Source organism: Amphiura filiformis, chromosome 15 (genome assembly GCF_039555335.1).
Source record: "Amphiura filiformis chromosome 15, Afil_fr2py, whole genome shotgun sequence".
Lineage (NCBI taxonomy): Eukaryota > Metazoa > Echinodermata > Ophiuroidea > Amphilepidida > Amphiuridae > Amphiura > Amphiura filiformis.
In genome coordinates, this window is record NC_092642.1 from 40,005,583 (window position 1) to 40,031,832 (window position 26,250).

The following is a 26,250-nucleotide window of genomic DNA, read 5'->3' on the forward strand; positions in this document are numbered from 1 at the left end:
AAATATAACTAGCAGATTTCTCCCTCAATCCCCACATCTAATGAAACTAGAAATGGGTGAAAATATTTTTTTAAAGTATACAAATATGTAGGCAACGTTTGAAGAAACTAGTTTCATTCACAGGGCTTCATCAACCTTTTGGTTTGGTCCCTAATCATGCTAATACATTGTAATATGTACTTATTGAATATATATGCAACTATTTCACAATATGCAAATTTTGTATCTTGACAATATGTCTGTGTGAATTATGTACCAATGATCTGGATGATTAATGCATAAACATGTCTCAGATCAAGAGAGAATGAATACAGAACTATACTGGAAGACAGAGATAAAAAGTCTAGTTTGCGTCTGACGTCATCTGTCAATCAAACTGGAGCACTGTTTGTTTACAAATGTTGTGATGATATGAGTTATTGTTAAATTTGCACCTACAAACATACAAACCGTCTCAAAAGTTAGGTCTTTATAGTAGGAAACTTTTTTGTGAAGGCACCATGTCAACAATGCCTAGAAAAGTTGCTTTTTGCCTTGTAGAAGTACGTAATTTTTCGCCTTGTTCTGCTATTCCTTTTCTCCAATCGGCACCAGATAAATCGACCTTCCTTTTATGCGCTATTAACCAATCAAGGATTGTAGGGATTTTGATTGACAGTGACGTCAGACCCAAACTAGTCTTTTTATCTCTGTCTTCCAGTATATATATATATATATATTTTATTATGCTTTCAACCAGAGAAGGTATCTTACACTTCCCACAATGCATTTCTCCCATTTTTTTGCATTTTTCTCTACTGATTTGCTATCTGGTGTAACGTGGGTCGATAGTGACAAACAGTACCTCAATGAACAGAGCACATCTAGATCTTGCAAAATATGTTTTATTTCTTGACTATCGACCCATGTTTAGCCAGTCTATAATTCTAAACTTAAATACAAAGGGAACCTGAACAATGGGAGTGCATTCATTTGATAAAATGAGGTGATGTATCATGTTGCAAAGGATTGTGGGAAGGGTAAGATATCTTCTCTGGTTTTCAACCTTCCTTGAGGCAGATATGTCACAGTGATATGCTTCAATGCTTCAAGGAAGCAGTATTTTTGTGAATCACTCAAAGATAATACTGTAGAAGTAATTTTTTGTGCGATTAATTTTCACATTGCAAAATTTTTTACAAATTTGGCTTGTTTTTTAATTTGCCCAGAGCACGATTAATTGTTCACATTGCAAAATTTTTTACAAATTTGGCTTGTTTTTTAATTTGCCCAGAGCACGTTTTTTCATATAGACTCACACATACGCTAGTGGATCAATTTTACATATTTTAAATTGTGCACAAGCTTTCCTCACTGGCCTTGAAATGAATGCCCTTGAAAAATGTATTTGAGGCTTGCTCATGATCACAAATATCACAAAAATTATTAGGATGATAACCTGGCTGCAGTGAATAACTGGATGATCATGTAAACAGTACTGAAAATTAAATAGAGCACTATTTTATACCAAGTCATTTTGAACTAAGTTTGTATCAATTTTCTAAAATCCATATAGTATATATTTTGATATTGATGAAATTACGTTACTGGTTTAAAGCCTGAAGAATAAAATATTGCATTGCCCTTCACTGATCAGGTCCAACAGAAGAGTGGGTGGAAGACTTTTAAAGGGCAGGTCTATTGCTCGGACAACATCATATCATTGGCAAGCTAATATTACTTTTTCAAACCACCGAAAAAAAATTGGGTCAACCTTTTCGGGCTGTTGAGGTAGGGGCGGCAAAATTGAATTTTCTTCAGCCCCCCGGGGTAGGAGCGGCCACGGTACGCCACTGTAAAGTGCCCACTTCATTTACCTACGTCATCAGCCAAACGGGGGAAGAACATGTATGCTTCAAACGGGGGAGGAACACGTACAAGGCTGAACTTTACCCACACAATTTCTCCTTTTTCAGGAGAAATATGCATTAAAAAATTGCAACAAGTGTCAACTTGTAATGTAATAATTATTCTCTTGAATAGAGATAAACTTGTTTTTTTTGCAATAGACCTGCCCTTTAAAACACTTAGTTTTCAAAGTTGGGCTGTTTTGTGACAAATGGGTCAAAATGCATCCATGTTGAAAATATTTTGGTGTTTTTAAGTTGACAATGAAAATTGACAACAACAACAACAACAATAAGAGAAAAAAATGAAGCAACTCACACACCGTAATGGGCTATTCCAGTTGAAATCCATACACCCCCATGGAAGACATAACCTTAATGTTCCACACAAGGAGTATGAATTTCAAATGGGGTTACCTAAATGGGTGACCCCATTTGAAATCTACACCCCCTGTGTGAGAGATCAAGGTCATGTCTTCCATAGGAGGTGTATGGATTTCAACTGGAATAACCCAATGGAGGACAATGCAACAATGTTTTCTTGACCAAATCACAACATTATGCAAATTTCAGAACTAGTAATTTAAATAAAGCAGTACTTGTGTGTTTTGTTTGGGTACTACTTTCCCAGCAAACACAAAACGTTTTCGAAAACATTTGCAAAAGGTTCAAAAGGTTGCCAGAAAACATTTTAATTTCAGGTTATTAAAAGGGTATAAAGGTTTGAAAACATTCTTTTAATGTTGCTGCGAAACTATTATTATTTTGTTAATAATGTTTGCAACAAAATATTTTACAATTACATTTTTACATCATTTTATAAACTTTGTAGTATTTTTTTTCATACAAAACACTTTTAAAACATGTTCATGACTTTTATATAACTAAACATTTTATGTTATAAAACACTTTAACCTAAACAAAAACAAAACATTTTGTGTTTCCTGAGTTATGTGTATATACAAAATATTTGACCATTCTATGTCGTCAAAATACTAAAAATGATTGTTGAGATATTGCAAAGAAATACAAATTTTCCTAATACTCCAGTAATTTTGTTGTCGAAAACAAAGTGCTAATCCAATTGAAATCCATACCCCCTATGGAAGACATGACCTTAATCTTCCACACAGGGGGTGTGAATTTCAAGTGGGGTTACCTGAATGGGTGACTCCCATTTGAAATCTACACCCCTGTGTGGAAGATTAAGGGCATGTCTTCAATAGAGTTTGTATGGATTTCAACTGGAATAGCCCAGTGCCTGTATAACTGTATGTGGCTTACCATTTATTGAACATGTCTATATTCGTCAGATATATTTTGATACTTATTTTGAAAAGAAGATCTTTGATTCTTGTATTCTTGATAAACAATATTGATCAAGCCTATTTTAAGTATCATAAACATGTCTATATTATTAGTCATTCCATCTCATTCCATCTTATATTGAAGACCGATAATAGAATTTTATGTTCTCTGAACGAAAGTCGTTCATGGATATAGTATTTTCTCTTGTGGAATCGGAGACATAAATGCGCATACATTTTCTCTGGGCACAACTTGTGCGCGGTCACTCAAAGTGCTGGCGTACACTGAGACGAATATACCTACAGTAGGTATATTCGTCTCAGGGCGTACTGCATGTTTAAAGCCTCCGCATGTATAAGCTCACAAAACAGCTGCCTCATTATGTTGACATCACTATCTCGTAGACTAAAAATGCTGTACAATTACAGCAAGTGAACTACTCAATAAATGAGGGGAAAATCAGAGAACAGAACATACCACACTGGTTTTATTGGCATAACAATCAAAATATTTTAGGCAACAAATCTGGTTACTTTTTGAGGGGAACAAGTGAAGCTTTCATTTGTTATGCAATTATCTGGTTTTATTTACATGAAAATCAAAGTTTGTTATTGAAACAGCTGTTTTCTTGATTAAAACACCTGTAGTCATGAAAATTCAGGTAGAGTCGAGTCATTTGAGCTATTTTCAGGTTAATTAAGTCTGCAGTAACATAAAATTGTAATGGGAAGAATGCAAAATTAACACAAGCCAAGTTGCATCCATTACAAGTGTGGTTAAATCCTCTTGTTTTGTTTGAAAAAAAAATAGAGGGAAAAGCAGAGTGATTGAAATTGGCTATTTGGCTGTTTGAACCCCGGGGTTTGAACCCTCACAAGGATAGCTGTAACAAACATGAAATCACAAATATCTTACAACTCTCTTTTTAATTAAAATGTATCTTTCCAAGATATGGTCAAATTACCATTGGGTGAGGGGTTTAGAAGCTGCAAGTGACTATTAGAACTGGGGAAAGGCCGGTCTTGCATGATTTTGCAGTAACTCTTGCTTGGATCTGCCCTTGTCTTTAGATGTTGTCCTTTTCATAATCATACAAAGCACTGGAGAGCTGTATACATTGCCAGTTTATTAACACATTTTATGCCAAATATTGAATTGTCACCATAGCCAACATGTTACCAATATGAATTGTTTATGTTTTATATATAAAGTATATTAAGGACATATCAAATGTATAAATGTATTGTAATACATTTCTGCCAATGAAAAGCATTCACATTTTTATAATATATTTAAATCTGAAATAAATAAAAAATAATAAAAGTCAATTATCATAACTGATAAACAATGATAAATGTGTTGTTGTGGTTTATTGTTTTTAACCATACCTCTATCAGTTTTTATGTTATGCACTATTCAAGACAGTGAGTAATTTCCCCCTCCCCCTCCTGGGAAACATCAAAGATTGTTTGTTGGGATTACATAGGAATTAACTGGATGTGTGCTCTAGGGGTAGGGGGTGCAACATTTTTCAACCCGAAGATTGGATGGTATCATGGTAGATTGGATGGTATCATGGTAGATTGGAATACAGGATGGTATCATGGTAGAGACAATGGGATGTAATTTTGGAAAATCCCAGTTGTCTTTTATGTGGTGACTGTATCATGGTTAAGCGGCTTCCCCTTATCTAAAAGGAATAACTTGTCCTATTTTATACCCGCTATCTTAAATAATCATTAGATAGATAGATTAGATAGATTTTTTGGCAGACCAAAATTGGGGGCAAGCATGTATTGAGAGATCGCTGGATAAGTAAAATTTTCAATACAAGTTCAGATATTTGGGTTGAAAAAACAACCCCCCCCCCTCATTTTTACCAATCAGTATAAAAAGTAAATTCAGTAAAAACTACACGTATGTGTCATATGACTATTCAATGACAATATCCTTATTTTATTTTGGCGACTTTTTCCAGTTCTGACCCAAAAAGTGATTTTTACCTCGGTGGCAAAAAGAAAAATATACCATTGTATTGCTTTGGTTGTTTGCATACAAAAATTGTGAATTTTTTTTTCTTTTTGAATTAAAATATTGAACATTTGGGGGAAAATAAATGGGGGAAAAATCACAAAATGTGTTTTACAACCCTATATCACAATTCATGTTGAACATTTTCACTTGGTCCAAGAACTTGGCAGACAAAAAAAAAGGGGGTGGGGCAGACAAAAATGCAAGAGAAAAGTGCCCCCTCGGACAAAAAATGAAAGAGAAAATCGGAAAGGCAACGAAAAAGAAAAGGGGTAAGGAGTCCTTTTCCCACCAATTGTATAAAATACCAAATTTGTGCACACAACATTGTCCTAATAAAGTCCTTTTTTGGAAGCTTAAATTTCCTTGTACAGTCTCTCTATCGCTATAAGTATATATATATTCCCACAGATAATACCATGTAGTAAATGGGATCTTTTTTTGTTTTTCACAAAAAAAGTTTATATATTTTACCCCCCTGACCAAGAAAGCTGGCAATGCCTTTTAATCAAATTTGAATTTGGTTATTCTTTGCCAAATATTATAAAATACTATTAGTTGCAACTGTCTGGCAAGTTTTCTGGTCATGTTTGGGAGGCGCTTGTTCAAGTTATCAAAGTTAAACATGACATTGATTTTGATTAGTCAACATTTGATAAATTATTAAGAGTGCCCTTTTAGATAAATATATCACTTACATTTGCTTATGTTTGAAATATCATATCTATCTGTGTAAATTTCAAGACAAAAAACCTACGTTCATTTCATTTAAAACTTTTCTAAATGTTCTTAAAGATACTGAATATTAGGCCTATGCTAAATTGCTAAGAGGAAAGGTAAATTATCTGTGCATTTAAAAAAATGGAGATTTGAATTGTAACTCTCTAATTTTTCACTTGTATAATGTTTTAGTTGTACCACTGTAATCTATTTTTGTATGCTGCTTTTTTTGTTTTTTCCATGTGATTTCTTGTGATTTCTCTGTGATTTCTTTGTTTTGATAATAAAAAAAAGTTTTCTGGTCATAATTTTTAAGTCAAACTAAAATGAGATGAAAGATATTCCATCGTGGTGTTGGGGATTAATTTTAAGTCATAAATAGCGTTGTTGTCCTGAAAACACAACAAATTTAGCTGAATCCAATTAGGGGTAAGTTGGCACATTACAAATATGCCCAAAAAATCAGGTTTGAAAAAATGGACCAAACTTTAATACATTTTAGCCATTATACTTTTCCTTGAAAGTGCATCATGTATTTCGCCTGTATTTCACCATTTAATACGGCAGGACTATTTAGCAAGTAGTGTAAACATAGAGGGGGTGAATCTCGTGCCTGAAAAGGCCCAGCAGTTCACTTGTTCAGGACCGCGACAGCAGAGGACAGAAAAATGTGACTCTCCTGCTAGTCTCCTACACAACCAGTTAATTATGTTTTTGTTCATACCGCATACAGTCTGGCCCGCGCCCGAGACTAGCAGGAGAGTCACATTTTCTGTCCTCACATCGGTATAGGCTGTCTGCACGTTAATTGTACGGAGTGTCGCTTCTCTACCTTTATTTTCTCTGACTTGTTTACATCCGTGGCATCGCATGCATGGATGGGAGCAGCAGGGAGCAAGGAACTTGGTTGTCAACTTGGAAAGCTATAATTTATCATCAGTGCAAGTGGCATATTCATAAGTTCTTGCTTACTTGATGACCAAAGGCATGGAGAGATTTAACATTGGTCGGCTGATACTGACAGCATGATGGAGAACGACCAGGGGACATGTTGATGGGCTGTTTACATGTTGTTACTATATGATTACACATGTACAAGACAGGTCCATGCACTGCAGGGTTATAAACAAAGGCAGACAATCAGCCTTGGCAAAGCCCTTGTCCATGTAGGTGTAGCATGCAAGTCTTCCAAATTCGGCAGGTTCAAAAGCTTAAAGGATACCAATAAAGTTGAACGCCCACAAAACTGCCAAAGAGCCAGAATACCACAGGGAAATTCTACTGGGTTGGTTCAGTCTTCTTCCGCAAACAGGGATGATAACTTTTCCTCACGATGTTGGGTGAAAAGGGGCACAAAACGGGTTGGTAAGATCAAATATTGCAGACAAAATTTAATACACGTCTGATAGCGCCACGCATGCGCCACCCCATATTCAGTAGCATCACGAAGCACATCTTTTGAATAGTGGTCTGATTTTACATGAACTGCTAGTGGGGAACCGGAGAGAGGCTGATTCTTCTGCATGGGCAAATACGTGTGATGGGTACGTTTATGAGGTAAGCTTAAAAAACGCTGATGTAAGCAGCTGATACTCAGACCTGTACCTGTATCATAGTAGTACATGCATCATCATATGGATGTAGTGTAGTCACTGTAGTGCACTGTGCTGTGTACGGTCCAGTGAACTTAGTAATGCATGGTATATCACACAGATAACAACTGTCAAGCATTTCAAAATAAAATCAGTGATTATGAGTGCTGTCATCTTTTTCATCATTGTCATTGTATAAATATGCAGGCAACTTGATGTGCAAGGGCAAGGTCACTCAGCTGGGAAATAAGTGGGGACCAGGGGCCATTTAGCCCCTGGTTCATTGAAAATAGCCCCTGGTTCCCTGTGTAAAACCAGGGGCTACTTTATTTTACAATGTAGCCCCTGGTCTGACGCCTCTTATTTCCCAGCCTGATTGAGTGCATGAAACCACAAAAACCACAGAATTAAAACCAGAGAACCAGGACTCGACCGCCATCTTGATACAGGCATGGAGCAAAAATTGGGGGTATTCTTTTTCCCTCGGAATGCGCTCGAGGCATTCGTAGTCATGCAAACGCGACATGGATGATGGGTGCATTTGAGAGACGCACTTGATGCGACCTGCACGCGAGTACTAAGATGCTTCAGATGAAACGCAGAATTGTTTTCGTTCGTCTCCGCGCACCGTCGGCAAGGACCCGAATACCCCCAATTTTCTCCCCATAGCTGACGGCGCGATTGTACATGCCGGTATAGGGAGTCTCCTTCTCTAATTCTGTGAAATGTACACAACAAATTTTCCCATCCTTTGCATTGAATAGTTGCAGGTTCATTGAAAATAGCCGAAGAAGTTGCAATACAAATACGTAATCTATTGATGACTTCAGTGACACGGCCTCATTCAATGGCCATCATTTCTATTCACCATGTCCATTGAAGTGAGAGAGATTGAATTTTTCTATGCGTGTTCATCACAGCAATTAAATTAGAAATTAGCATCTCATGATATGCGCTACCAATCTTTAGAAATAAGAAAACCCGCTTTTAGACAGGATGAGCTTGTGTCTGGGTAGAGTGATTGTACATGGTTTGACCTAGTTCCAGTAATCGAAACTCAACATCATCATTATCGGGCCTAAAATTTTACTTTTACCCATTTTCAAGGCCACTGGGTAAAGGCAAAGATGGGCCCTAAGACTAGAGTCCCTATCCATAGGGAGTCTAACCAAGACCAACAAGTGACGAAAAATGAATTGAAGTTGACAATAGTCTGGGGCCAAAACTGAAAAAGGGCAGGCAATGCTTGGTGTCCTCTCTGAATGTCATTTATGATGTATGGACTATATACATTACATTGCATTTTAAGTCTTTTTATATTCATTGTTTTGAGATAGTACATCTGTAATGTCACAGGGTCCTGTTTCTGCTTTATATGCATAACTATTTAGATTTAGATTTAAATTCCCAGTCACCTTGTGTGTCACTGCCATTATTCTAGGGATTCTTGGGGAAGAGGAGTATGGGGAGGAGTGCATGCCAATCTGATAAAAAGTCTGAAAATCTGCCCCTTTTTGAATGAAAAATGTACGGTACCACCCAAAAATATCCTGGCTATGAGTCTGATTGGGGATGACAGATAACAAAGGGTCATAGGGTAACAAAGTTCTGAAAAGGGTCATTGGGTGACAAAGTCGTGAGGAGGGCCATCAGGAGACAAAAGGTTTGAAAAGGGTCATTGGCCAAGTAAACCCTGTAAAGGATCATTGGGTGGTGAAGTCCTGAAAAGGGTCATTGGGTGACAAAGTCATGAGGAGGGCATCAGGAGACAAAAGATTTGAAAAGGGTCATTGGCCAAGTAAACCCTGTAAAGGATCATTGGGTGGTGAAGTCCTGAAAAGGGTCATTGGGTGACAAAGTCATGAGGAGGCCATCAGGAGACAAAAGATTTGAAAAGGGTCATTGGCCAAGTAAACCCTGTAAAGGATCATTGGGTGGTGAAGTCCTGAAAAGGGTCATTGGGTGACAAAGTCATGAGGAGGCCATCAGGAGACAAAAGATTTGAAAAGGGTCATTGGCCAAGTAAACCCTGTAAAGGATCATTGGGTGGTGAAGTCCTGAAAAGGGTCATTGGATGACAAAGTCATGAGGAGGCCATCAGGAGACAAAAGATTTGAAAAGGGTCATTGGCCAAGTAAACCCTGTAAAGGATCATTGGGTGGTGAAGTCCTGAAAAGGGTCATTGGATGACAAAGTCATGAGGGCCATCAGGAGACAAAAGATTTGAAAAGGGTCATTGGCCAAGTAAACCCTGTAAAGGATCATTGGGTGGTGAAGTCCTGAAAAGGGTCATTGGGTGACAAAGTCATGAGGAGGGCATCAGGAGACAAAAGATTTGAAAAGGGTCATTGGCCAAGTAAACCCTGTAAAGGATCATTGGGTGGTGAAGTCCTGAAAAGGGTCATTGGGTGACAAAGTCATGAGGAGGCCATCAGGAGACAAAAGATTTGAAAAGGGTAATTGGCCAAGTAAACCCTGTAAATGATCATTGGGTGGTGAAGTCCTGAAAAGGGTCATTGGGTGGCAAAAGTCATGAGGGGATCAGGAGACAAAAGATTTGAAAAGGGTCATTGGGCAACAAAGCCCTGTAAAGGATCATTGGGTGGTGAAGTCCTGAAAAGGGTCATTGGGTGACAAAGTCATGAGGAGGGCCATCAGGAGACAAAAGATTTGAAAAGGGTCATTGGCCAAGTAAACCCTGTAAAGGATCATTGGGTGGTGAAGTCCTGAAAAGGGTCATTGGGTGACAAAGTCATGAGGAGGCCATCAGGATACAAAAGATTTGAAAAGGGTCATTGGCCAAGTAAACCCTGTAAAGGATCATTGGGTGGTGAAGTCCTGAAAAGGGTCATTGGGTGACAAAGTCATGAGGAGGCCATCAGGAGACAAAAGATTTGAAAAGGGTCATTGGCCAAGTAAACCCTGTAAAGGATCATTGGGTGGTGAAGTCCTGAAAAGGGTCATTGGGTGACAAAGTCATGAGGAGGCCATCAGGAGACAAAAGATTTGAAAAGGGTCATTGGCCAAGTAAACCCTGTAAAGGATCATTGGGTGGTGAAGTCCTGAAAAGGGTCATTGGATGACAAAGTCATGAGGAGGCCATCAGGAGACAAAAGATTTGAAAAGGGTCATTGGCCAAGTAAACCCTGTAAAGGATCATTGGGTGGTGAAGTCCTGAAAAGGGTCATTGGATGACAAAGTCATGAGGGCCATCAGGAGACAAAAGATTTGAAAAGGGTCATTGGCCAAGTAAACCCTGTAAAGGATCATTGGGTGGTGAAGTCCTGAAAAGGGTCATTGGGTGACAAAGTCATGAGGAGGGCATCAGGAGACAAAAGATTTGAAAAGGGTCATTGGCCAAGTAAACCCTGTAAAGGATCATTGGGTGGTGAAGTCCTGAAAAGGGTCATTGGGTGACAAAGTCATGAGGAGGCCATCAGGAGACAAAAGATTTGAAAAGGGTAATTGGCCAAGTAAACCCTGTAAATGATCATTGGGTGGTGAAGTCCTGAAAAGGGTCATTGGGTGGCAAAGTCATGAGGAGGGGATCAGGAGACAAAAGATTTGAAAAGGGTCATTGGGCAACAAAGCCCTGTAAAGGATCATTGGGTGGTGAAGTCCTGAAAAGGGTCATTGGGTGACAAAGTCATGAGGAGGGCCATCAGGAGACAAAAGATTTGAAAAGGGTCATTGGCCAAGTAAACCCTGTAAAGGATCATTGGGTGGTGAAGTCCTGAAAAGGGTCATTGGGTGACAAAGTCATGAGGAGGCCATCAGGATACAAAAGATTTGAAAAGGGTCATTGGCCAAGTAAACCCTGTAAAGGATCATTGGGTGGTGAAGTCCTGAAAAGGGTCATTGGGTGACAAAGTCATGAGGAGGCCATCAGGAGACAAAAGATTTGAAAAGGGTCATTGGCCAAGTAAACCCTGTAAAGGATCATTGGGTGGTGACGTCCTGAAAAGGGTCATTGGATGACAAAGTCATGAGGAGGCCATCAGGAGACAAAAGATTTGAAAAGGGTCATTGGCCAAGTAAACCCTGTAAAGGATCATTGGGTGGTGAAGTCCTGAAAAGGGTCATTGGATGACAAAGTCATGAGGGCCATCAGGAGACAAAAGATTTGAAAAGGGTCATTGGCCAAGTAAACCCTGTAAAGGATCATTGGGTGATGAAGTCCTGAAAAGGGTCATTGGGTGACAAAGTCATGAGGAGGGCCATCAGGAGACAAAAGATTTGAAAAGGGTCATTGGCCAAGTAAGCCCTGTAAAGGATCATTGGGTGGTGAAGTCCTGAAAGGGTCATTGGGTGACAAACTCATGAGGAGGCCATCAGGAGACAAAAGGATTTGAAAAGGGTCATTGGCCAAGTAAACCCTGTAAAGGATCATTGGGTGGTGAAGTCCTGAAAAGGGTCATTGGGTGACAAAGTCATGAGGAGGCCATCAGGAGACAAAAGATTTGAAAAGGGTCATTGGCCAAGTAAACCCTGTAAATGATCATTGGGTGGTGAAGTCCTGAAAAGGGTCATTGGGTGGCAAAGTCATGAGGAGGGCATCAGGAGACAAAAGATTTGAAAAGGGTCATTGGCCAAGTAAACCCTGTAAATGATCATTGGGTGGTGAAGTCCTGAAAAGGGTCATTGGGTGACAAAGTCATGAGGAGGGCATCAGGAGACAAAAGATTTGAAAAGGGTCATTGGCCAAGTAAACCCTGTAAAGGATCATTGGGTGGTGAAGTCCTGAAAAGGGTCATTGGGTGACAAAGTCATGAGGAGGGCATCAGGAGACAAAAGATTTGAAAAGGGTCATTGGCCAAGTAAACCCTGTAAATGATCATTGGGTGGTGAAGTCCTGAAAAGGGTCATTGGATGACAAAGTCATGAGGAGGCCATCAGGAGACAAAAGATTTGAAAAGGGTCATTGGGCAACAAAGCCCTGTAAAGGATCATTGGGTGGTGAAGTCCTGAAAAGGGTCATTGGGTGACAAAGTCATGAGGAGGGCCATCAGGAGACAAAAGATTTGAAAAGGGTCATTGGCCAAGTAAACCCTGTAAAGGATCATTGGGTGGTGAAGTCCTGAAAAGGGTCATTGGGTGACAAAGTCATGAGGAGGCCATCAGGATACAAAAGATTTGAAAAGGGTCATTGGCCAAGTAAACCCTGTAAAGGATCATTGGGTGGTGAAGTCCTGAAAAGGGTCATTGGGTGACAAAGTCATGAGGAGGCCATCAGGAGACAAAAAAGATTTGAAAAGGGTCATTGGCCAAGTAAACCCTGTAAAGGATCATTGGGTGGTGACGTCCTGAAAAGGGTCATTGGATGACAAAGTCATGAGGAGGCCATCAGGAGACAAAAGATTTGAAAAGGGTCATTGGCCAAGTAAACCCTGTAAAGGATCATTGGGTGGTGAAGTCCTGAAAAGGGTCATTGGATGACAAAGTCATGAGGGCCATCAGGAGACAAAAGATTTGAAAAGGGTCATTGGCCAAGTAAACCCTGTAAAGGATCATTGGGTGATGAAGTCCTGAAAAGGGTCATTGGGTGACAAAGTCATGAGGAGGGCCATCAGGAGACAAAAGATTTGAAAAGGGTCATTGGCCAAGTAAGCCCTGTAAAGGATCATTGGGTGGTGAAGTCCTGAAAGGGTCATTGGGTGACAAACTCATGAGGAGGCCATCAGGAGACAAAAGATTTGAAAAGGGTCATTGGCCAAGTAAACCCTGTAAAGGATCATTGGGTGGTGAAGTCCTGAAAAGGGTCATTGGGTGACAAAGTCATGAGGAGGCCATCAGGAGACAAAAGATTTGAAAAGGGTCATTGGCCAAGTAAACCCTGTAAATGATCATTGGGTGGTGAAGTCCTGAAAAGGGTCATTGGGTGGCAAAGTCATGAGGAGGGCATCAGGAGACAAAAGATTTGAAAAGGGTCATTGGCCAAGTAAACCCTGTAAATGATCATTGGGTGGTGAAGTCCTGAAAAGGGTCATTGGGTGACAAAGTCATGAGGAGGGCATCAGGAGACAAAAGATTTGAAAAGGGTCATTGGCCAAGTAAACCCTGTAAAGGATCATTGGGTGGTGAAGTCCTGAAAAGGGTCATTGGGTGACAAAGTCATGAGGAGGGCATCAGGAGACAAAAGATTTGAAAAGGGTCATTGGCCAAGTAAACCCTGTAAATGATCATTGGGTGGTGAAGTCCTGAAAAGGGTCATTGGGTGACAAAGTCATGAGGAGGGCATCAGGAGACAAAAGATTTGAAAAGGGTCATTGGCCAAGTAAACCCTGTAAATGATCATTGGGTGGTGAAGTCCTGAAAAGGGTCATTGGGTGGCAAAATCATGAGGAGGGCATCAGGAGACAAAAGATTTGAAAAGGGTCATTGGGCAACAAAGCCCTGTAAAGGATCATTGGGTGGTGAAGTCCTGAAAAGGGTCATTGGGTGACAAAGTCATGAGGAGGGCCATCAGGAGACAAAAGATTTGAAAAGGGTCATTGGCCAAGTAAACCCTGTAAATGATCATTGGGTGGTGAAGTCCTGAAAAGGGTCATTGGGTGGCAAAGTCATGAGGAGGGCATCAGGAGACAAAAGATTTGAAAAGGGTCATTGGGCAACAACGCCCTGTAAAGGATCATTAGGTGGTGAAGTCCTGAAAAGGGTCATTGGGTGACAAAGTCATGAGGAGGGCCATCAGGAGACAAAAGATTTGAAAAGGGTCATTGGGCAACTAAGCCCTGTAAAGGATCATTCATCATTGAGTGGTGAAGTCCTGAAAAGGGTCATTGGGTGACAAAGTCATGAGGAGGGCCATCAGGAGACAAAAGATTTGAAAAGGGTCATTGGCCAAGTAAACCCTGTAAATGATCATTGGGTGGTGAAGTCCTGAAAAGGGTCATTGGGTGACAAAGTCATGAGGAGGGCATCAGGAGACAACAGATTTGAAAAGGGTCATTGGCCAAGTAAACCCTGTAAAGGATCATTGGGTGGTGAAGTCCTGAAAAGGGTCATTGGGTGACAAAGTCATGAGGAGGGCATCAGGAGACAAATGAGGTCATAATGTCCTGAAGGGGTAAATGGTTGGTAACAAAGTCCTTCAAGGGTCATTGAGTGACAAGAGTCTTGATTTTGAGTTATTTGGTGACAGCCCTGAAAAGGGCCATTAGGTGACAATTTACTGCTGATTGCTGAAATGGTCATGGGGTTGTTAAATTACTATCCAATTGGAAGACAGGCTTGGGGCACAATCTTTTTAGTGAACATGAGCAGGGCATAATTTAGTGTTGGTCATTTGTATAGCAAAAACAGACATTGATGAAAATTTGTATAGCTGTTGTATTCTTTTGTATACAAATGAAAATACAATTGCATAGCATTTTGCCAAGATTGAATAGTAAACTGCTATGCGATACCAACTAAATTATGCCCTGAACATGAGGTATTGTCTTTAATCACTGAAATTTCAGTGAAGTAATTGGATTCCTTGCCCCTATAATATACATAACTTTTTCCCGTGTGTAATTATTTTTTGAGAAAATGCAAAATTAGTCACAAATTTATCAAAGGGTGTAGTACCACCTTAACGGACTGATTGTGAATGAACAGTTGACTGATTTTGAGCTGTGAACATGTCTATAACCCTAACTTCCATAATATGCTGTTTGGCTATGGGAATGGAAGGAATAAAGAAAGAAATTGATCAGGGGGTGTAGTACCACCTTAAAGCCCTAGACTTTCAAAGAGATCTCCCTCCTCCAAAATCAGGCTTGGGCTTCATGATTGAGATACTTGTGCTGTGTGTTCAATTTAGTAAGGCTTAAAAAAATTGTTTGATTGGCGTAACATAAAAAAAGGATTAGGGTAGGTACTAGGTAGGTAGGAAGGGTTTTTTTTTTTTTTTTTACTTATAAAGCTGTAAATTGTGTAATTGATAAAGGCCTTGGAAATTTTTTTCTTCTATTTTTTAAAATTTAATTACCGTAATTTAAAAAAAAGAGTCGGCCAATCAAACAATTTTTGGCTCTGAGCGAAGCTAAAAGGGCCTATGTGATAGCAACAATTAGAGAGCCAATTCGGGCGTTGGTTTTTATGCTAAGGATGTTTGTCTGTTTGATATTTGGTCTTGAAATTTGTTTCTAAATTTTGCTTATTTATTATTTAATCGATTGCACTCCAGGTAGATTTCAAATACTGTCGATAAAATATGATTTTTTTTTTTTTTTTCCACGATGAACGAGTTGTTTTGTGGTACCCAGTGTGTGCTAGAGATTATTTTGGTCTGTATAATTTAAGTTGCGTAAAAGTGACGGAAACCAACGGAGGGTAATTTCTTAAGATTCAGTTCAGATTCAGAAGTTATTTACTATTTCATAACTTTTCTTAACTATTTCTTTACAATTTAAATAAAGAAATAGTTGAGGAATGTCAAAAAATGGTCAAGAACATGTCTGAATCTTGAATAAATCTGAACTAATGAATTGGGTAAATGAATTTCCTAGTGGACTATTTTTCCTTGCGCAAGTGCACATATTTTTGTGACCTCAATTTTTGTGCAAAACACGGACCGAAAGTCATGAAAAATGTTCGTATTTCATCACACTCATTGTAGTTTTGTTAAAATATAGTTTTAAAAAGTCAATTTAATCATATTGTGGACATGATTCTGAGGGAAAATTATATTTTCAATGAGATTTTACTTTACCCCACTTCGCAATATTGAACAATTTCCGTATTTTTCCATAGCAAAAACAGTCTAAATAAATGATGTTCCACTTTGCACAACAATTTTATACTTCAGAATATCAAAGATTGATATGTTTTCTCTTGAAAAAGAACATGGTTTTTAGGCCAGGACTTCTTAAGAAATTCAAGACCAAGGTTTATTTGATCGATGTTACGTCGATGGTCCCCGATCTCGCCATGATTTTAGACTGCAGCTTGCTTGTTTTATGTTTACAATCAGGAGGTCATGACCTATGGCGTATTGATCGATTCTGATCTGTTCTGATTGGATGGTCTCAAGGTCGTCACAGATATGAATGAATAATTCACAAGGTCATTAGGGGGGTGGCAGTAATAGAAAAGGTCAAAATAATGTTGGATAATGAACATAATAATGTACATAATAATAATAATTGAATTCAAATGTGACTGAAATTAGTGGTTTCAGAAATCATTGATTGCAAGTTGCAAATTTTCATCTTTTACTATAGGCTGTGCAATATTAATCATGAGCTAAATTTTGAGAGAAATCAAAAGGAATGGCAAGCAATCAATGACAGCAGGGGGGTGGCGAAATCACTTTTTTTTTTAGTATTCCCTGATCAGAAAAAAGTTACAAAGATCAATTATTTGACCCGATGGCTGCTTTCGGAAACTAATAACAACTAGTAGGCCTATGGGCATGAAATTTGGTAGGTACAGTCAACATTTATAGCCAAATTTTCGGAAGGTCATTTCGGGGTCACCAGAGGTCATCTAAGGTCAAATTAGTAAAAACTACTGAATGGGCGTGAAACTTGGTAGGTTCAGTCAACATTTATAGCCAAATTTTGGGAAAGGGGTACAAGCAGGAGGTCATGACCTTTTGGCGTAGGGCCTATTGATCGATTCTGATTTGTTCTGAAGGTCAAAATTGGATGGGCATGAAACTTGATGGGTACAGTCAACATTTGGAGTCAAAGTTTTGGAAGGTCATTTCGGCATCACCAGGGGTCGTCATATGAGGTCAAATTGGTAAAAACTGTTGCATAATTTATGCGTAATAAGCAAAATACCTTGTGAACAGATTATCTGGAGATCCCTATGGGGTACAGTGACGTAACTTGGTGGGGAGTAGCGTGGCCAGATGTTCTCGACCTGATTAGATTTTCAGTGCAAAATATGCTAATTAAGTACCTAATTTGCATAATTTTAAATGCGTATTTGATGCATATCAAGCAAAAAACCCTTGTGAACACCTTATCTGGAGATCCGTATGGGGTACAGTGACGTATCTTAGTGAGGAGTAGTGGGGCCAGAGGTTCTCGACCTGATTAGATTTTGAGCGTAAAATATGGTAATTAAGTACCTAATTTGCATAATATATGCGTAATAAGCAAAATACCTTGTGAACAGATTATCTGGAGATCCGTATGGGGTACAGTGACGTAAGTTGGTGGGGAGTTGCGTGGCCAGCGGTTCTCGACCTGATTAGATTTTCAGCGCAACATACTTTATCCAATTTCGTGAGGTCAAAGGTCACATACAAGGTTAAAGGTCAACTGAGGTCACCAAATCTTTTAATAATTAATTTTCAACTGTGCATCACATATCCAAATAACAGCTTGATAAGTCATGTAAAAGGAAATATGACGACTTTAAGATAGTCGCTTTCCATGTAAAGTATAGCAAAGTAGCACTTTCAATGAGTGATAACTCGTAAAGGAAGCATCTTTCTGTTTTGATTTATTACTTTGATGAAATAGTTCTTTGGTATTGCCAAATTTGATTGCAAATTTAAGGTGGGCCCTGAACCCCGGCCATTTAAAGCCAAATTTTGGAAGGTCATTTTGGGGTCACCAGGGGTCATCTGAGGTCAAATTAGTAAAACTGTCGATGGGCATGAAACTTGGTGGGTACAGTCAACATTTAAAGCCAAATTTTTGGAAGGTCATTTCGGGGTCATCTGAGGTCAAATTAGTAAAAACTGTTGGATGGGCATGAAACTTGGTGGGTACAGTCAACATTTAAAGCCAAATTTTTGGAAGGTCATTTCGGGGTCACCAGGGGTCATCTGAGGTCAAATTAGTAAAAACTGTCGTATAGGCATGAAACTTGGTGGGTACAGTCAACATTTAAAACCAAATATTTGGAAGGTCATTTCGGAGGTCACCAGGGGTCATCTGAGGTCAAATTAGTACAAACTGTCGTATGGGCATGAAACTTGGTGGGTACAGTCAACATTTAAAGCCAAATTTTTGGAAGGTCATTTTTGAGGCCACCAGGGGTCATCTGAGGTCAAATGAGTAAAAACTGTCATATGGGCATGAAACTAGCACGGGGGTAGGCCTACAGTCAACATTTAGCGCCAAATTTTTAGAAGGTCATTTCAGGGCCACCAGGGGTCATCTGAGGTCATATTAGTAAAAACTGTTGCATGGGCATGAAACTTGGTGGGTACAGTTACCATCAGCCAGATAATCGTGCCCAGCCGATAACCGCCAAATTCATTTACCTCTCTACCAAAAGTTATCGCAAAAGCAGGCGGTCACAAAAGCAGGCGAGACGTGTGGTTCGAGAACCAGCTTGTTACCCTCTGAAATGGCCTTTCCTGTGGTGCTAAATGTGCAAAAACCATCTGGACCCCACCGGGCACCCTTAAGGGGACCCCCGGCCGTGCTGGGCAAGAGTTCCGCTTCGCTATGCTTAGGAAGTTCAGGATTTTTTGGGTCAGCTTGTGACATCTCTGACTGTTGTATTTAGTCTGAAACTTGGTGGGTAGTCACCAATTAGAGCCAAATCCTTATTCAGACTAACACTATTCTTGACATAGGCCTATTTTGATACATTTTGATTAGTTTAGACCCATTTGGACCCTTTTCCATCCAATTCCACCCGTTCGATCCATGTGGCTAAATAGTAATTCCCAAAATTGATTGATGTATCATTGTATGCTCTGCAAATGAGATAGCTACCAACCGACCAGATGTACCCATTGAATGTAATATGTCACATATACTCAAATGATTTCACCTGTTGCACATTCGACTTTCACTGTCACCATAAAGCACAGAGCCACAGCGCCATTGGTGCTCTTGTTTAGGCCTAAATTGTGACTGTCACAAAAAGTTCCTAAAGATGAACATTATTTTAGTAACTGTGAATTATTGCACTTTTCCCGGCCATGTGGGTGTATTCTGCAAATGATCCATAACAATTCGCTATTTATTATTTACTCATGTGTGATACCTGGTTTAACAGCAACTTTTGTTTTATGAAATACCTAAAACAAAATTTACTCTTCGACATCTATTAACCAAGCATGCATGCACGCATGGAATATAACAGTCAGTGCATCAGATCACTTGTACCAGAAAGATATAATGATAAAGATAAGATTGAGCTAATTGAAACAATGAAAAACAAACACGTTTTAATTTTTTGGTTGAAGAGACAGCAATTCCACACACAAAAGAAGTGTTACATACAAAATGTGCAGGTGTGTTTTGTTCAAACTAGCAGAACTGTCTGTTTCAAACTAGCAGAACTGTCTTGTCCGGCAAGATATTTTGTGTCAGAAAATTAGATGAGAAAAATCGATACTTTCCAATCAGTGTGAAAATGCTGACTTTTTCTCAAAGTTTGGTAAAATTTAGGGTGTTCTGCCAATATTTCGCTACAAAAGCAATGCATAAATGGTCATGGTACTCCTGTGATGGTAATTTCATTGAGCAATATTTTAACTTGTGTTTCTAATTACTTCTGTATTTAGCTACCTTTTAATTTCCATATTTGCATAATTACTAAGGTAATTTGCATTGGGACACCCATCAGTCTGAAACACCGTCAATCCAAACCCCTGTTGGGCCGAAAACCTGTTAGGGTGAACCCTAAACTTACCCTAACTCTTACCTTAACCCTAACCCTAGAACAGGTTTTCGGACTGACAGGGGTTCAGATTGACTTTGTTTCGGACTGATGATGGGGAGACCCCATTTGCATAATCACTTCCAATATGCACATTAGAGTGTGATTTGTAGCACACCTGGAATTTAAAAAAAAACAAGGCCTGGATCAAGGTTTGGGCACCACAACTCAAGTGCCCCATCTTTTCAAAAGATTCACCTGCACTCAGTGGCGGCGCCAGACATTTTTTCGGGGCAAAAGGGGGGGCAGAGCCTCCGACTGGGGGAAGGGGCATTTTCACCTAATTTTGGCTAAAAAGTGGCTTGTCACCCCTCTTTTCAATTTTTCTGGGGGGGCATGAGTGGCATTTTCCCCCATGCCCCCCTGCAGTGCGGGCAGTGGCGGCGCTACAGTGTACAGTACAGTACGTACGGTCCCGGGCGTACGGTACAGTGTACTTTTTGAACTCAACCTGTAGACACAGACATTGATGTCCTGGATTATGGGTATTGAATATTGATGTACTAATATTTATGTTTCAGACTGCTTTTGTAGACAGGATATATTTATACTAGTGTCAATGGGGTGTGGTGCATATAATTTTGTTTTCAGAAGCATTAAGTTCTTGAACATTTTGACCTAAAGAATCAAAATCTTGTTTCTCCGGCACAGGACCTACATGTATGATGGGGATTTCAGATGGCTGTAGTGCAAGACAACTGGCAACCCTGTGAATGCAAATCCCTGCAAGTTGAAAATGCTCATTGAACACCTGGCATGGGTAAATCAGTGTGGAAGTTGTAGCCAATCCAACCACATGGTCCACGTATACATCCTATGCTATATGATACAGTGTACAGGGCAAGGAAATAATAATATAAACCACTCTGGTGGTGCTTCGCCATCTCAAGGAAACTTTGCTTTGAATTTAATGTTGCACACTACAGAGTTTTGAATGTGGAATTTTATAGTGGCTGGTTGTGGCCTGATTTCAAGGTATGTACTTAAGGCTACATAATTTTACATATACATCTTTTTGCAACTATTTATTTATAATGTAGGTATACTAGGTGAATTCAAATTTGCCATCAAACTGCATCATTTCATATATCAAATTAAAGCCCTTGAGTAAACAAAGCCAAAACTGAAAACCATTTTTTCATAGCACTTTCCGTAGCAAAGTTACATCTTGTCAAAGATTGACTTTCATCAAAAAGTTTCAGCTAGCAAAATTCCCCAAAACGGCATTTCGGGGTGTTTCTAGATCTTAAGTCTCATTATGATAGCAGCTTTTTTTAATGGAACTGCTATCCAAATCCTCTAAAATTCCATGTCGGGTGACTTATCACCATAAAAATCACATATTTGGGTCAAGTGAAGTATAGAAAACATATTTATGTAGGTTTCTTTCTTCGGGCACTTGTTTTAAATTTCTATGTAAAAATGCATTGACATTGTCGGCGAATTTGGCTGACTAGCAAATGTGTTAACTAAGGTTTGCCTGGGTTACCTATATAATGATCCTGTATTTTCTTATTTTTCTTATTAAAATAAAAGATCCTGTTTTTGCACAAGTTTGCAAAGTTTAAGAACTTGTTTAAATTATAAGGACAGAACTGTTGAATGATATACTTTTTTGCCATGCAGTTTGAGTGGTGGTTTCATGTTTTGCTTCATGGCCTCTTTTACATGTTTAGCTTTTTATCTGGAATTCACATCTTGGTCACAATTATACTGATTGGATCACAGCAAGCAAAGGCCTTCAATCCAAACACAATCTGTGTTCAAACACATGTGTAACATTTGAAAGCCTATGATCAAAGATATCCACTATTTGAGATTGGAGACAAAGCTATTAGAAGCAATAGTCTGGTGCCCGGGTCTGGTGATGAAGAAAATCCCCACAAAAGGCAAAAATAGAAGAAATAAACAACAGTTTGTTGTTTGTTTGCTGCCTATTTGCAAGTTCAGCTGCTTGTATCCATTTGCATCCATAGGAAGACATTTCTAGCTGTTGGTCTCCCTGTAGACTACCCTGGGTGCACTGGCTGGTGATAATTATAACAGCCTTTACAGGTCACAGAAAATGACCTTTTATTCTGGAGCATTGCACTTGAGGAAGTAGAAAACCACATTTTGAATACTGATTTGGATGATATATGGAGGTCATACATATGTGTATTTATTACATGATTATGTACCCAAGCAGTAGGAAAGTGAATGCAAAGTTTTTATAGTAGTATATAGTACTAGTATGGTACTGTACATGTATGTATAGCCAGATTCACTCAATAGGTAAATGAAAAGAAACAAAGAATTAATCAAACAAACAAATTATTTATAAATGCAAACAATCTTTCATTGAGAAATGTGCAGAGATACAAAAACAAAACTGGAAAATGCTGTCCATTCCATAAATTTAAAATTTCAACAGCTACGAAAAAAAAAAGCCTAAAGAGATTCTTACAGACAGACATACAGACAGACATAGAGGGACATTTGTTTGCAAACAAATCCAATTGGAGATTTATCTAGGCCTCTTATTCTGTTACATAATTTAATTATTTAATTAACACTTTAAATTTCAAACACTGCTGAAGAAAGTTCATGAGGGAGAGTTCATCATCAGTGATGGGGGAATTATTTAATCAGGCCAGATTGTTTAGATTTAACACTGTTTGCAGGTGGAGTTGGTTCCCGCATTCCCTCAGTAATTAAATTTTCTAACTAGAAATTTGCCGATCCCTATGGCAATATTGGCCTAAACCAGTCAGTCATACCCTATTGAAAGAAGGAATATATTGAGACAAGAAATGCCTATCTGCAATAGCTGCCCTATAGACAATTTGACCATTTCTGCATTCTATATTCTACACATATGACACTTGGCAGCTATTGCAGATAGGGCTTTCATGCCCTAACCCCCCCCCCTTATATGCCTTACATTTAAATTTAGGTAATGAACATGATGAAAGCTGCTCATATAAACCAAAATACATACATACAGTGTATATGTTCTGTGCATTGGCCTGTCTGAGCTGTAGCCAGGGGGTGCAGTGGGTGTGATACACCCCCAAAATGCAAATTTTAAAAAAAAGGTCCACTTTTTTTCTGCAAAAATGTGTGTGGTTGATGTGATCAGAGAAGATGAGAAGAAAGATATCCAAAATGCCAATTTTAATATAAAGTTCACTTTTTTCTGTAAAAACATGTTGAAAATCAGCCTTTTTTTTTAAAGGCAAAACTAACAAAAGGTCCACTTTTTTCCCTGGACCCCCTATAAATACTGGCTACGGGCCTGGTTTTGGCAGTTTTTCATGACCACACCATTACTCAGATTCAGCTGGTCTTCACTAGTGTCAGAGGGCATATGGCATGGTTTTTCATTTTTTTCTTTCAATTGGATGGAAAATATGCTTTGGAGCAAAGCTACAATATATGCTGAAAATGACCTCAAAAATTTGATTTACCCATTTTGAGATGTAATTACTGTCACAGTGTCACTTTCCTGAAAACAATAGAATCAGAAAGAATCTAATAATTTGCTTGGCCTAAGTTGTTTAATTCAAAATTGATTGTAGCGACAAATGCCTCTATTTGTGCCTTGAATACCGTACTGACGCGAGTATAGTCCCACCTTCGAGTAAAGTCCCACCCCAAAAAATTCATGGTTGACCTAAAAAAAAAAAAATTTCAAGATGTTTTGTATTTTTAATATGAAAATTGATTTTTTTTTTTTTGAAATTCGAGTATAGTCCCACCCCCAATTTTGAAAAATGTTCACCCAAAAATGGGGTGGGACTATACTCGCGTCAGTACGGTACAATTGTAAGCCTAGGCCTACATGTTTCCTTTGACATAGATTGAAAAATGAGAAAACATTCTATATTATAAATACTCCAATGTAATTTTGTTATGGTGTAATATTATGAAGGAAGGAAGCAAGTTGCCCATAACTTCACAATTCAATGCAGAGTCATTGCATTTTAGAGGTCATGCCAAAACTCTGTAATTTAATAAGAAATAATATGGAGAAACCTATTTACCAAGAGCACACACTTATAATGCTGCTGCACAAATATCAAGTTGATTAAAATGTGCATTTTGGACATCCTGAACAACAATACTTGAACTTTTCTCAAATTCAGGTTGTTATGTTTTTAAACAGGAGTACTAGTGATAAATTTTGAAGCAAAGAAAAGAAGATCAGGTACAAGCAAACAAAAACATGTCCGTCTGTGTGATAGATAGATGTTCAGATTTAAAAAATTACAAAATTCGAACATCTTGCATACTAGTATTGCAAAAGGAACCATACAGTATCTAAGTCCAATGTTGATGCTGTTCCAATTTATTTTCATGGCTAGAAAAGATGTAATTTTATCATGTTAACTTCCCCAGAATATTTAGTCTGTTGCCTCTCATGCCTCTTCACTATGGACCACAATGGCCTCATCCCAATGGCATAGTTTAATAACCTCAATTAAACAATCATAGTGCAAAATTTGACCTCAAGTTGCAGAGCATGAGTTTTTGTACCCATATTTTCAAAGGTCATTCAATGAATGTACAAATGTATTGGGGTTAAAGAACTGCGGCCCGATAGATGAGCATGTTGTGGATCCTATAGTGTATGCATCTTGCCTGATAAAAAGCTGACATCACAAATGAATTTTCTCTGGTGAATTCATGTTTCCTTGATGCTAGCCTATAGCTAATGGATATGCATTTTGATCAACTTAATGTTTGAATAATGTTTTGAAAGCTTCAATACATAAACACACAGGCAGTATACACACAGGGAAAGTCAATGATCCAGTATAAACCCGGAGCTTCCTGTTCATTTTGTGTTGACCAAATTGTAAGCTTCCTTTGAATATTTAAAGCATTATCATTTTACATCTTGAACGAGTCTCTTTTTGTAAGGCAAAGTCCATCCATATGTTATTGTTTGAGTGCTTGAAATAACCGTGTACAGTACACAAAGTTTTAAGATATTTTGTATGATTGGTTATATAAATATGATAATGGTGACCAATCCTCCTCTGCAGATGGGGTGGGGTGTACTTACTGCGACATGGGGACAGATGACCACCCTCCCCCAAAAAACTATGAAAATGTCTACTTTTTGCTGCAATTTTGCACAAAATTTGTTGATGTTGCTCTTCCTAAAATTGTCTTCCCCCCATGCCCCCCTGCCACTGGTTGTACTGATAACAAAATTAAACATTTTAACCCACTCTCCAGCTCTCAGAATGATCAAAACCAAGATGAACTTGTTTGAGGCATTTGTAAACAATTATTGCAATGTTAATGCCCAAGATGAAGTCAAAATAGATTAAAATAGATAATGAAGATACATGGTCCAATTTGGGTCCAGTAATTCCCGGAGTAATTCAAGCTTATTTAGTGGGGGGGCAATTTGCCAACTTGTCTTGAAATCATGGATGAGTACCTAATTGGCTGGACATGCTGGAGGGGATGTGATCTTCTGCATTAACAAATCTGATGCCAACAAGTAGAGCAATTGTCCTGTTTGATGTAGCACTACTTTCAGGCTCTCTTGCTTTTAGTCCCTGGATTTTAGTATACTATCCAGAGAGGTTGCATCAGCTCTTCATTTGAATGCCTCGCGTAGCGCTTGACTGCGCACGCTTTGCGCTCGCCAAGTCAGTGAACGCCACAAACTGCGGCTATTTGCTGCATAAAATATTTAAGCTGTAGACATACATGTACATGTAGGTGATGAAGGTAATCTAGGGCCCTCTAGTCTTATAATAATTGCAACAGAGGATTTGATGCTAATGCAACTGATATCATCCGGTGATATCCATGGCTGTTAATATGATGAAGTACCCTTTCCTTCATCCATACCTCTCAACCTTATGAAATATTTAATATTATCTATTGACTTCCAGCGATGCAGTATTCACTGAACTGAAGGGTCATTGAAATTTTCAAGCACTACTTGGTAGTGTTTTTGTTGATGATATTGGCTGGTCGCTTTCTGGGGGAAGTTGTGCATAAATACAAGATAGGACAGGATATCAAATGAAACTGTTTTATTTCAGGGGTACACAACAGGTTACAAGCCTACAAATGACAAACAAAGA